Here is a 10632-nt window from a genome sequence, read left to right on the forward strand (position 1 = left end):
ATAAAATGGACAAAAGTGGACCAAATTGGATCGAATAGAACCGAATGGACCGAAGTGGATAGAAAAAGACCGAAGTGGACTAAAGTGGATTGAATAAAACCAAAGTGGATGGAATAGGACCAAACTGTACAGAATGGACCAAATAGGACCAAATTGTACAGAATGGACCGAATAGGACCATAGTGAACCGAATGGACCAACCAGAACCGAAGTGGACCAAGTAGGACCAAAGTAGACCGAATATGAACAAAGTTGAACAAATCGGACTAAAATGGACAGAATGAATCAAAGTGGATATAATGAACCGAAAAGGACCAAGTGAACTGAGTAGGACCAAAATTAATGGAATAGGATCAAAATGGACAAAATAGGACCAAAGAGAACGGAATGGACCAAAGTGAACCAAATGGACCGAAATGCTATGCATATGTGGCTTAACGGGAGTTTAGCAATGATAAAAGTAACACTTAACCTTTTAGAAATGCTAGTACTTTTTAATTTATAAATATTAGTCTTTAAACACCTAAAATATTTTTTTTTCATAATATGTTGTGGGGGCCGGCCCAGAATAACAAGTTGGTTGGGCCTTAAGCCCGTCTGAGGACCATTCTGTCCGAGGAGACGTCGCGGCCCATAACCCCTGCCCAAGCCAACTGGAGCGAAGAAAACACGTCCGAGGAGTAATTCCTCCTTGGACATTCCGAAGTCCAGGTCAATGACGCATCCCAGTTACTGTAGCCCTCACTCCAAACACGTAAAAAGAAAGGAGGCTCAAAATATCCCAACAAAGGCTGTCATAACCACATTAAATGCACCACAACTACTCTCCTGGCCGCATTAATGAAGAGAAGACCCCTAAACAGTGTTACCTTGGTCACTGCAACTCACAAAGAACTGGTAAGGGCGTCTGATGGGACAGGTGCTCAAGTGGGGGTTTGGATGATCAACAGGTGTAGGGCCCAGATAATAAAAGAGGGCCTATATAATATGTAAGAGTCCCTCAGAATGGGGGGGACGAAAAAAGGAAGAGGGAGAAAGGGGAGAAAAGCAAGGATTCATTGTATGAATGCATAGCCATGAATAAAACTTCCACTTTCACATCCATTTTCTTGATTCACGTTTCTACATCTGCTAAGAACATGCAACAGACCATCTAAGCCAACTAGAACCAAGTTCTTCAGCCCGTACTATACAAGATACATTGTGTGGGACCTTTTTGGGTCAGGGCCTGACCGTCCAGGATCGGGTTAACTAAAATCGTGTCCCTACAATTGTCGCCGTCTGTGGGAAGAACTAAGGTATCAGCTAGCATAACGGTCGAGCATGGCAGAACTAGGTCCACACCAGGAGAATCCTCACTAGGCTAACTCCCAACAGACACAACCCATTGAGTCCCAGAGGCAAAATAACCCTGCCAACCCAGGCGGCAGAGGGAATCGTGAGGGAAGCGTGCATACTATCCAGACGAGCCATAGTCACACTCAGATAGGTAGCCACGTATCCCAGAGGCGAAATAGTCATCAGGCTATGCAGCGAGAGATAGATGACCTGAAAAGGAAGTTACGACGTGTGCAGCGAAAACGATCTCCCTCTAGCTCAAATGAGTCCTCTAATGGGGAGGATGCGAGTTACCGACGGAGGTCAAGGACCCCCCCAAGTGAAACCTTTTCTTACGAAAGGGAACCACGCCCTGTACGGAAATACGAGAGCCCATCTAGTAAAGGTTCAGGAAATGATGCTATGAAGAGGGCGCTAGACCAGATTTCAAGGTCACCCTTCATGTATAGAATCGAAGGGGCTAAGCTGCCTCGACACTTCAACCAACCAGTGTTCGCCATCTATAACGGCCGAGCAGACCCGGTAGAGCACGTGAGTCAGTTTAACCAAAAAATGGCTATCTACTCGCAAAATGAAGCCTTGATGTGCAAAGTCTTCCCATCCAACTTGGGACCAATGGCGATGAGGTGGTTCAACAGCCTGAAGACAAATTCCATAGGCTCATACAAGCAGCTCACTCAGGCTTTCTGCTCCCGCTTTATTACAAATACCAGAGTCCCTCGACCCTTCAGTTCGCTATTGTCCTTATCCATGCACGAGGGAGAGACCCTAAAAGCATATTCGGATAGACATTGGGAGGTGTATAACGAGTTAGATGACAACCATGATGATGTCGCTATCAGCACATTCAAAAGCGGTCTCCCCACCGAGCATGGCTTAAGGAAATCTCTCACTGGTAAACCAGTTGCCAATGTTCATCAGTTGATGGATAGGATCGACAAGTACAAAAGGGTGAAGGAAGATCAGCTGCAAGGAAGGGGAAAGGAGAAGATCCTTCCTCCCAAAGCAAACGATTTTATGTCAGAACGATATAACCATAACCAGCCGAGGAGAGATTTTTCGCGACAAGCTGGACAGAGTAACACGCAAACGGTGAATGCCATGTTCAGGGAGCCAGTACAACAGGTGCTGGAGAAAGTAAGGAACGAGCCTTATTTCAGATGGCCGGGAAAGATGGCTGGAGACCCTTCTAAACGTAACCAGAACCTGTACTGCCACTATCATCAGGACCATGGGCATACCACCGAGGATTGCAAGAATCTATGGAATCACCTAGATCAGCTGGTCCGAGAAGGGAAGCTACATCATCTTCTGCACCCCTCTAGCGGCCATCCCGGTCAAGCAATGCAAGAGCCTCGAAAGGATGTGTCATTAAGACTCCCCACCGGAACGATACATGTCATCCTCGTCGCACCAGGAAAAACTGGACCACCCCCTTCCAGGGTACTGGCTGTTGGTCGGCTCCCTTCCGAGGATAGGCAAAAGGGACCTAAAAAGTCCAAAAAGGGAAGCTCTTTGATACTAGGATTATCGGACGAGGATAAGAGAGGAACTATCCAACCTCACGACGATGCCTTGGTGGTTACGTTAAGAATCGGAGACTTCGATGTGAAAAGGGTGTTGGTAGACCCAGGAAGTGCAGTAGAGATAATGTACTCTGATCTATACAAGGGGCTGAACCTGAAGCCGGAGGATTTGACAGCTTATGACTCCCCCCTTATCAGCTTCGAAGGGAAGATTGTTACGCCAAAGGGGCAGATCAGACTACCCATACAGACTGGATCGGAGGTGGTGGAGGTAAATTTTATCGTGGTCGATGCTTACTCACCCTACACAGCGATAGTTGCCAGGCCATGGATCCACGCTTTGGAAGCCGTATCCTCCACACTTCACCAAAAAGTAAAATACCCATCCAGAGGTCAAGTAGAAGAGATTCGTGGAGATCAGGCCATGGTCAGGCAGTGTATGGTGGCCGCTATTTTACATCGGTCCCATGCCGAGTCCTCGACCCCTAGGAACTTATAGCAACCTGCCGCCTCGGCAGAGCAAGACAATGAGCTAGCTGAGGAGATAAGGTGTGAAAGTTTGGAAAAATTCACTGTTAACAACGACCCGGAGAAATTTTTCCAGGTCGGCTCCGAGTTGCCTTCTCAAAGAAAAGAGGAACTGGTCAGATTTCTCAGGAGAAATGTCGATGTGTTTGCATGGGACGCCTACGACGCCCTGGGAGTTGATCCTAGACTTATTTGTCACCACCTGAACGTTAACCCATCTTCCACTCCGAAGAAGCAACCACCCCGACGCCCCTCAAAGGAACATGCTAGTGCCGTAAGAGACGAAGTGGCAAAACTGAAAAAAGCAGGGGCTATTAAAGAGGTCTTTTACCCCGAATGGTTGGCAAACACGGTGGTGGTAAGGAAGAAAACAGGAAAGTGGAGAGTCTGCGTGGACTTCACAGACCTAAACAAGGCGTGCCCGAAGGACCCATTTCCCTTACCGCGAATTGACCGACTGGTGGATGCAACCGTGGGCCACCCTCGAATGAGTTTTCTGGACGCCTTCCAAGGCTATCATCAGATACCCCTTGCGTTAGAAGATCAGGAGAAAACGGCTTTCATAACACCCATCGGAAATTATCACTATAAGGTGATGCCGTTCGGACTAAAGAACGCGGGGTCAACCTACCAAAGGATGATGACCAGGATGTTCGAGCCCCAACTGGGCAAAATCATTGAGGTTTACATAGACGATATGGTTGTAAAAAGTAAAATGGTGTCCGAGCACGTGAAAGACCTTGAGATCATCTTTGCTATCTTAAGGGAGCACAAGTTGCGACTCAATGCTTCCAAATGTTCATTCGGGGTCGAGTCCGAGAAATTCTTAGGGTATATGGTAACCCACAGGGGAATAAAAGTAAGTCCCGATCAAATCAAAGCAATTAACAGCCTACAGGCTCCTCGGAATCCGAAAGAAGTACAGAAGCTCACTGGCATGATCGCAGCATTAAACAGGTTCATATCACGATCAGCGGATCGATGTCGACCTTTCTACCTCTTAATAAATAAGTGAAAAGGGTTTGAATGGTCGGAGGATTGTGTTCGGGCCTTTCAGCAACTTAAGGAATACCTGTCACGACCACCCATCATGTCCAGCCCTGAGGCAGACGAGGTATTGTTTGCATACGTCGCTGTAGCTCTCCATGCCGTAAGCTTGGTACTGATACGGGATGATAATGGGATGCAGCGACCGGTTTACTATGTGAGCAAATCATTACATGAGGCCGAGGTGCGATATTTACCTTTAGAAAAAACAATTCTGGCGATAGTACACACCACACGGAAGCTCCTTCACTACTTTCAGGTGCATACAGTCATCGTTCTAACCCAGCTTCCCCTTTGAGCGGTGCTTCGAAGCGCCGACTACACAGGAAGGATCGCTATGTGGAGTGCGCTTTTGGGGGCCTTTGATATTAAATATATGCCCAGATCCTCCATCAAAGGTCAGGTCCTCGCAGACTTGGTCGCAGAGTTTGCTGAACCCTCTGTAGAAACAATAACCGAGAAGAAAGACATGGATGGAAAATCGGTTGGTTCAATTTCAGCAGGGGGGACCTCGCATTGGAAGGTCTACGTGGATGGCGCGGCCAACTAGAGAGGATCTAGAGTTGGGATAGTTTTAATATCGCCGGACGGTGTTGCCATTGAAAAATCACTGAGACTCGGGTTCTCGGCTACGAACAACGAGGCCGAGTACGAAGCCTTACTTCAGGGGATGACGATGGTTCAAAGATTGGGCGGAAGGGTAATAGAAGCATTCTCGGACTCTAAATTGGTCGTCAGTCAAGTGATGGGTAAGCTGGAAGCTAGAGATGCTAGGATGCAAGAGTATCTAGGACGAGTCAAACGCCTACAGTCGAGTTTTGAATCCTTCAATCTGACACACGTTTCCAGGAGTGTAAACACCCATGCAGACTCGCTGGCTACTCTCGCCACGTCCTCGGCGCATAATCTGCCGCGAACGATCCTGGTCGAAGATCTAGTCCAAGCGAGTCCCATTAGAAGAGACCCGGCCCAAGTCCATCAGATCAGAAAGAGTCCCAGCTGGATAGATCCCATAAAAAAGTTCCTCCAAAACGACATCCTACTAGAGGGAAAATTGGAGGCCGAGAAGATACGGAGAAAAGCTCCTCGGTTCTGGCTATCGGAGGACCACAAACTATATCGGCGCTTCTACTCTGGGCCATACCTACTCTGCATACATCCAGAAGAATCCGAGTCTTTACTTGAAGAGTTACACGAGGGGATTTGTAGAGGTCGCTAGCACACAGGGCACTCACCCAAGGATACTAGTGGCCGAACATGCAAAGAGAGGCCCAAGAATACGCCAAGAAGTGTGATCAGTGCCAGAGATTCGCCCCGAATATCCACCAACCGGGAGGGGTCCTCAACCCCCTCTTCGGCTCCTGGCCGTTCGCACAATGGGGTCTTGATACTGTCGGTCCTTTCCCCAAAGCTGCGGGGAACAAGCGATACATAATAGTTGGAACCGATTACTTCACCAAATGGGTGGAGGCTGAACCTTTGGCCAACATTAGGGACGTGGATGCCCAGAAATTCATCTGGAAGAACATTATTACCCGCTTCGGAATTCCACACACACTCATTTCGGACAACGGTCTCCAATTTGACAGCAAAAACTTTAGAGAGTATTGCCGCGAGTTTGGGATCATTAACCGATACTCCACTCCCGCCTACCCCCAAGGAAATGGGCAGGTCAAGGCCGTGAATAAGGTCATAGTGAATGGACTGAAGAAAAGGCTGGATAAGGCAAAGGGGAGATGGGTAGCAGAGCTCCCACACGTCTTATGGACCTATCGGACAACGCCGTGACGATCAACCGGGGAAACCCCCTTTTCGATGACTTATGGGGCTGAGGCCGTGCTCCCAATCGAGAACAACTTTCCCACACTGAGGTCTAACTGATTTACCCCAAACAGCAATGACGAGTTATTGGGAAAAAGTCTAGACTTAGCCGAGGAAAGAAGGGAAAAAGCAACGATCCATATAGCCTATTATCATCAGAAGCTGAGACACGAATATGATGCCAATGTTAAACTACGACCTTTAGGTCCGGGTGATCTCGTGATGAGAAAGATTCTCGGCAGTGCAAAAAACCCCTCTTGGGGCAAGCTGGGGCCCAATTGGGAAGGACCGTATCGCATCACCTCCGTGGCCGGGATAGGTGCTTATTATCTAGAAGATTTGGCTGAAAAAACTATACCTCAACCATGGAATGTAAATAACCTAAGAATATACTATTATTAATGAAAATGGCTTTGCCCATGTTTTGTTCCGTGATTATCCTGTGCCCACTGGTCTATTTCCAACTATTCATAGTTTTAAACAGAACCTAAGTCCTGCATGGCTCCTCGGACCACAGACTTAGGGGAAATTATTACTTATGGCAACTATTCAAAGTTTTAAACAGAACCTAAATCCTGCATGGCTCCTCGGACCACAGACTTAGGGGAAATTATTACTTATGACAACTTATTCAAAGTTTTAAACAGAACCTAAGTCCTGCATGGCTCCTCGGACCACAGACTTAGGGGAAATTATTACTTATGGCAACTATTCAAAGTTTTAAACAGAACCTAAGTCCTGCATGACTCTTCGGACCACAGACTTAGGGGAAATTATTACTTATGACAAGTTATTCAAAGTTTTAAACAGAACCTAAGTCTTGCATGGCTCCTCGGACTACAGACTTAGGGGAAATCATTACTTACGACAACTTATTCAAAGTTTTAAACAGAACCTAAGTCTTGCATGGCTCCTCAGACCACAGACTTAGGGGAAATTATTACTTATGACAACTTATTCAAAGTTTTAAACAGAACCTAAGTCCTACATGGCTCCTCGGACCACAGACTTAGGGGAAATTATTACTTATGCAATTTATCCAAGTTTTAAACAGAACCTAAGTCCTGCATGGCTCCTCGGACCACAGACTTAGGGGAAATTATCACTTATGGCAACTGTTCAAGGTTTTAAACAGAACCTAAGTCCTGCGTGGCTCCTCGGACCATAGACTTAGGGGAAATTATTACTTAAGGAAAATTATTTCAAGGTGCGCGCGCAGTCTGGCGTCATTGCAACTCTTATTCAAATTCACTGCACGGCATCCTTTCTTTTCTCGTCCGTTTATATTTATTTATATTATTGCAAACTTTAAATAAAGGGATAGTATCAGCATACATCCATAGAAAACAAAGGGAACATTCTATATTAATATTCCGAGGTCAATACAAAGAGAGGTCCTTACAAAAGAACAAAAACAAGACGACTCTCATTCAAAAAAAAGAAGTACAAAAATTAAAAACCTAACAGCTAAGCCTTAGCAGGAGGATCCTTCTTCTGCTCTGGCTGAGGAGGAGGAGCCTCGGAGATAGAGTCCATGGCAGGATCCTTCGCTTTATCAGGCACAGGGATGGCATCAGGCACCGCCAAGTCCTGCTCAGAAACTGCTTGGGCACCATCAGGATTCTCTCGGATCTCTTGAGGATAGAAGACGTTCTCAGGCAGTCTCAACGCTGAATCCGCAGGAATTCCTGCAGCATCAAGGGCGTGAGCCCATGAGATGCTACAGTAGTCCCTGCACACCTCAGGGATTTCCTCAGATAGCCTGGCCTCCGTTTCTTGAATCCCGAGCTGATGGGAAGCTTTCTTTTCAGCCTCTGTAGCCTCCCGGACCAGCTGAGCCTCTTCTTTAACCCACCGTATCTCATCCTCAGCTTTCTGCAGAGTGGCCTTAAGTTCCAGTACATTCTGCTTCTCAGTAGCAAGACTGGTTTCAGTTACGAACAATTTCTGGCGCTGATCCTCTGCTTGGGTTTCAGCACTCTTCAGGCCAGCCTCCGCGCTCTTGCGCTGTTTCTCCGACTCTTTGAACTTCTCCGTCAGTTCAAAGATTTCTTGCTTGAGGGACCCCACGGTCTTCTCCACCTCAGTCTGAGATTGAACCTCAGCTTCAGCCAAGCTGCGGTTGCTGCGGCAGAACTCCTCAGCCACAAACACCTGCTGGGTGATCTGCTAACAAAACAAAACCAGAATTAGGATAGAATGCAACAATGTTGATGGCTTAATAAAAGGATGCAAGAAGGGCTTACCATCGCAAGGTCCCTCTTAAGGGACAGAAAAAGCTCGGGCTAGGAGAATCGCTTGTAGGCCTCCATATCCTGAGGAAGGAGCACTGGCTGCTCCAAGGCCTCAACTATGTAACCCGCTCTGCCCCGGTTGTACTCTCGAACCGAGGCAGTATAGGGGATAGCAACCCCGTCTAGCTCCATCTTCGGACTCCATGCGCGGGGATTAACGCGCACCTCAGCCCGATTCTTCTCATCCCGGCTCTGCCCCTTTTACTCCTCTGTCCCTGAGTGGCTTTCTGCTACTTGGCTGGTCGGGGGGCCACTTCACCTTCCTCAGGAACGTCAACTGGCTTTTTCTTTTTTAAATCAGGGTTAACCTTGAGGCCAGGGTCGGAAGGAACCTGAGGGGCGGTTGGGGGAGGGTCCTGGGCTTGTGACTTAGCAGGCGCCTTCGAAGACTGACCCTTTCCTCGGCTGGACATCAGTTCTCGTAAAGATTTTCCCTTGCCAGCCATATTGCCTACTTCCTCATCTGAAGAGTCGTCCGAGCAAGTTATAATGATTGGAGTGCCAACCACGGAATTTCGATCATGCTCTCCTTCAGGGTCCGAGAGCTCAACTACGGGGCCTTTATCAACCTCCTCTTCAAAATAAAACTCGTTTATTTCCTCCCAAGGGAAAGACGAGATGATTTGGCCTCTTCCTTAGCTGGCACGGCGGCTTCAAGGTCGTCTGGAGGCAGTTGCACGACCGGTGGAGGATCCCGAACACCAGGTAGCACGACTGGCTTAAGATTTACTCGAGCCAGAAACTTAGGCTTGGACACGTCAATCCTAGCCAACCGGGGGCTACCAACTCTAATGGCGTGGCCAATGGCTTGGAAAGCACGGGTTAGTGGTCGATAGCCCAAAACCAAATGACACGCACGCAGCTGCCCGTCCTTGTGGACGTAGATTTTTGACCTTAAAAGATAATTTAGGGCCGGAACGTTCACGCGGCTCAGCTTGGGAGCAACCAAAGTTCTATCTGCAATATAGCCGAGAAGGAAATTAGAATTAAACTACAAAATTTATGACAAGCAAAAAAGAGAGTAAATCCGAGGAGCTGAGCCCCTTCCCTAAAAGGATTGGGCCTAAAGGCGCCACACCTGGAATTCCTGCCTGAGTTGGACAATGAAAACCATCGCTCCATTCTCCTGAGGCAATGAGGAAGTCATCCTTCATAGTCTTATTGGATATGGGGAGACAGGAGATTAGCCTAACCTCCTCGGATCGAGATTTAAGGTAATATCCTCCCTTCTCGACGTAGTGGCACTCGTACATGTGTACCACATCATACCAAGTCAGACCCAGACCTATTCGCTCGTTCCGGACATCTATGCAGCCTAATACCCTGAACATGTTTGGAGCACTGGTGTGGTGTCAACCTATGGTGGAACAAGTAGTCTCGGGTAATCCTACGCATGGAAAGTGTCATTCCCCCTTGTATAAAGGCAACCATGGGAATGACCACTTCACCCACATCTCTATCTAACAGTACCCCTTCTGTGGGACAGTACCGCAGAACCACCCCCTGCGGGATATGGTATTTTTCCCTAAAAGCCTCCATGGCAGCCGGAGTGTCTACTAGGTTTTTGAATCTACCCATCTAAGCTGAACTGGAGGAATGGAAATGAGGATCGAGGAAAAAAGTAAAATCCGAGGAGAAAATCGAAGCAACGAAATGAACGGAACTTACGGATACCTTCGCAAATGACCAGTGAGGTGATCGAAAATCTCTTCTAGGAAGGGCGCTTCGCAGAAACAATTATGGAGATTTGAAGAATGGAGGTGCTCAAGGATTTCTGGGCGCTGGAGTTCTCTGGAGCTCTCTGTTCTGATGTGCGGATAAAAAAGAAAAAATGAGCCTCTCAGGCGCTTTATATAGCAGGAGGGAGAGAGAAAAAATCCCTCCCGCTCACAAATTCAAGGAGCAATGCTGGCCGTCAGATCCACATCTCGCCGTTGGATGAAGGAGACATAAAGCTGTCTGGAGTAAATGGCCGCGCCTCGTAAATTGTGGCGCGTCAAAAGTAACCGCCTACGCGCGCGGACCAAGATTTCATCCGTTCCATCCTTTATAAATGTCAAAACCCTGCTTTTCTCCTC

The sequence above is a fragment of the Quercus robur genome, chromosome 5 (assembly GCF_932294415.1).
Source record: "Quercus robur chromosome 5, dhQueRobu3.1, whole genome shotgun sequence".
Taxonomy (NCBI): Eukaryota; Viridiplantae; Streptophyta; class Magnoliopsida; order Fagales; family Fagaceae; genus Quercus; species Quercus robur.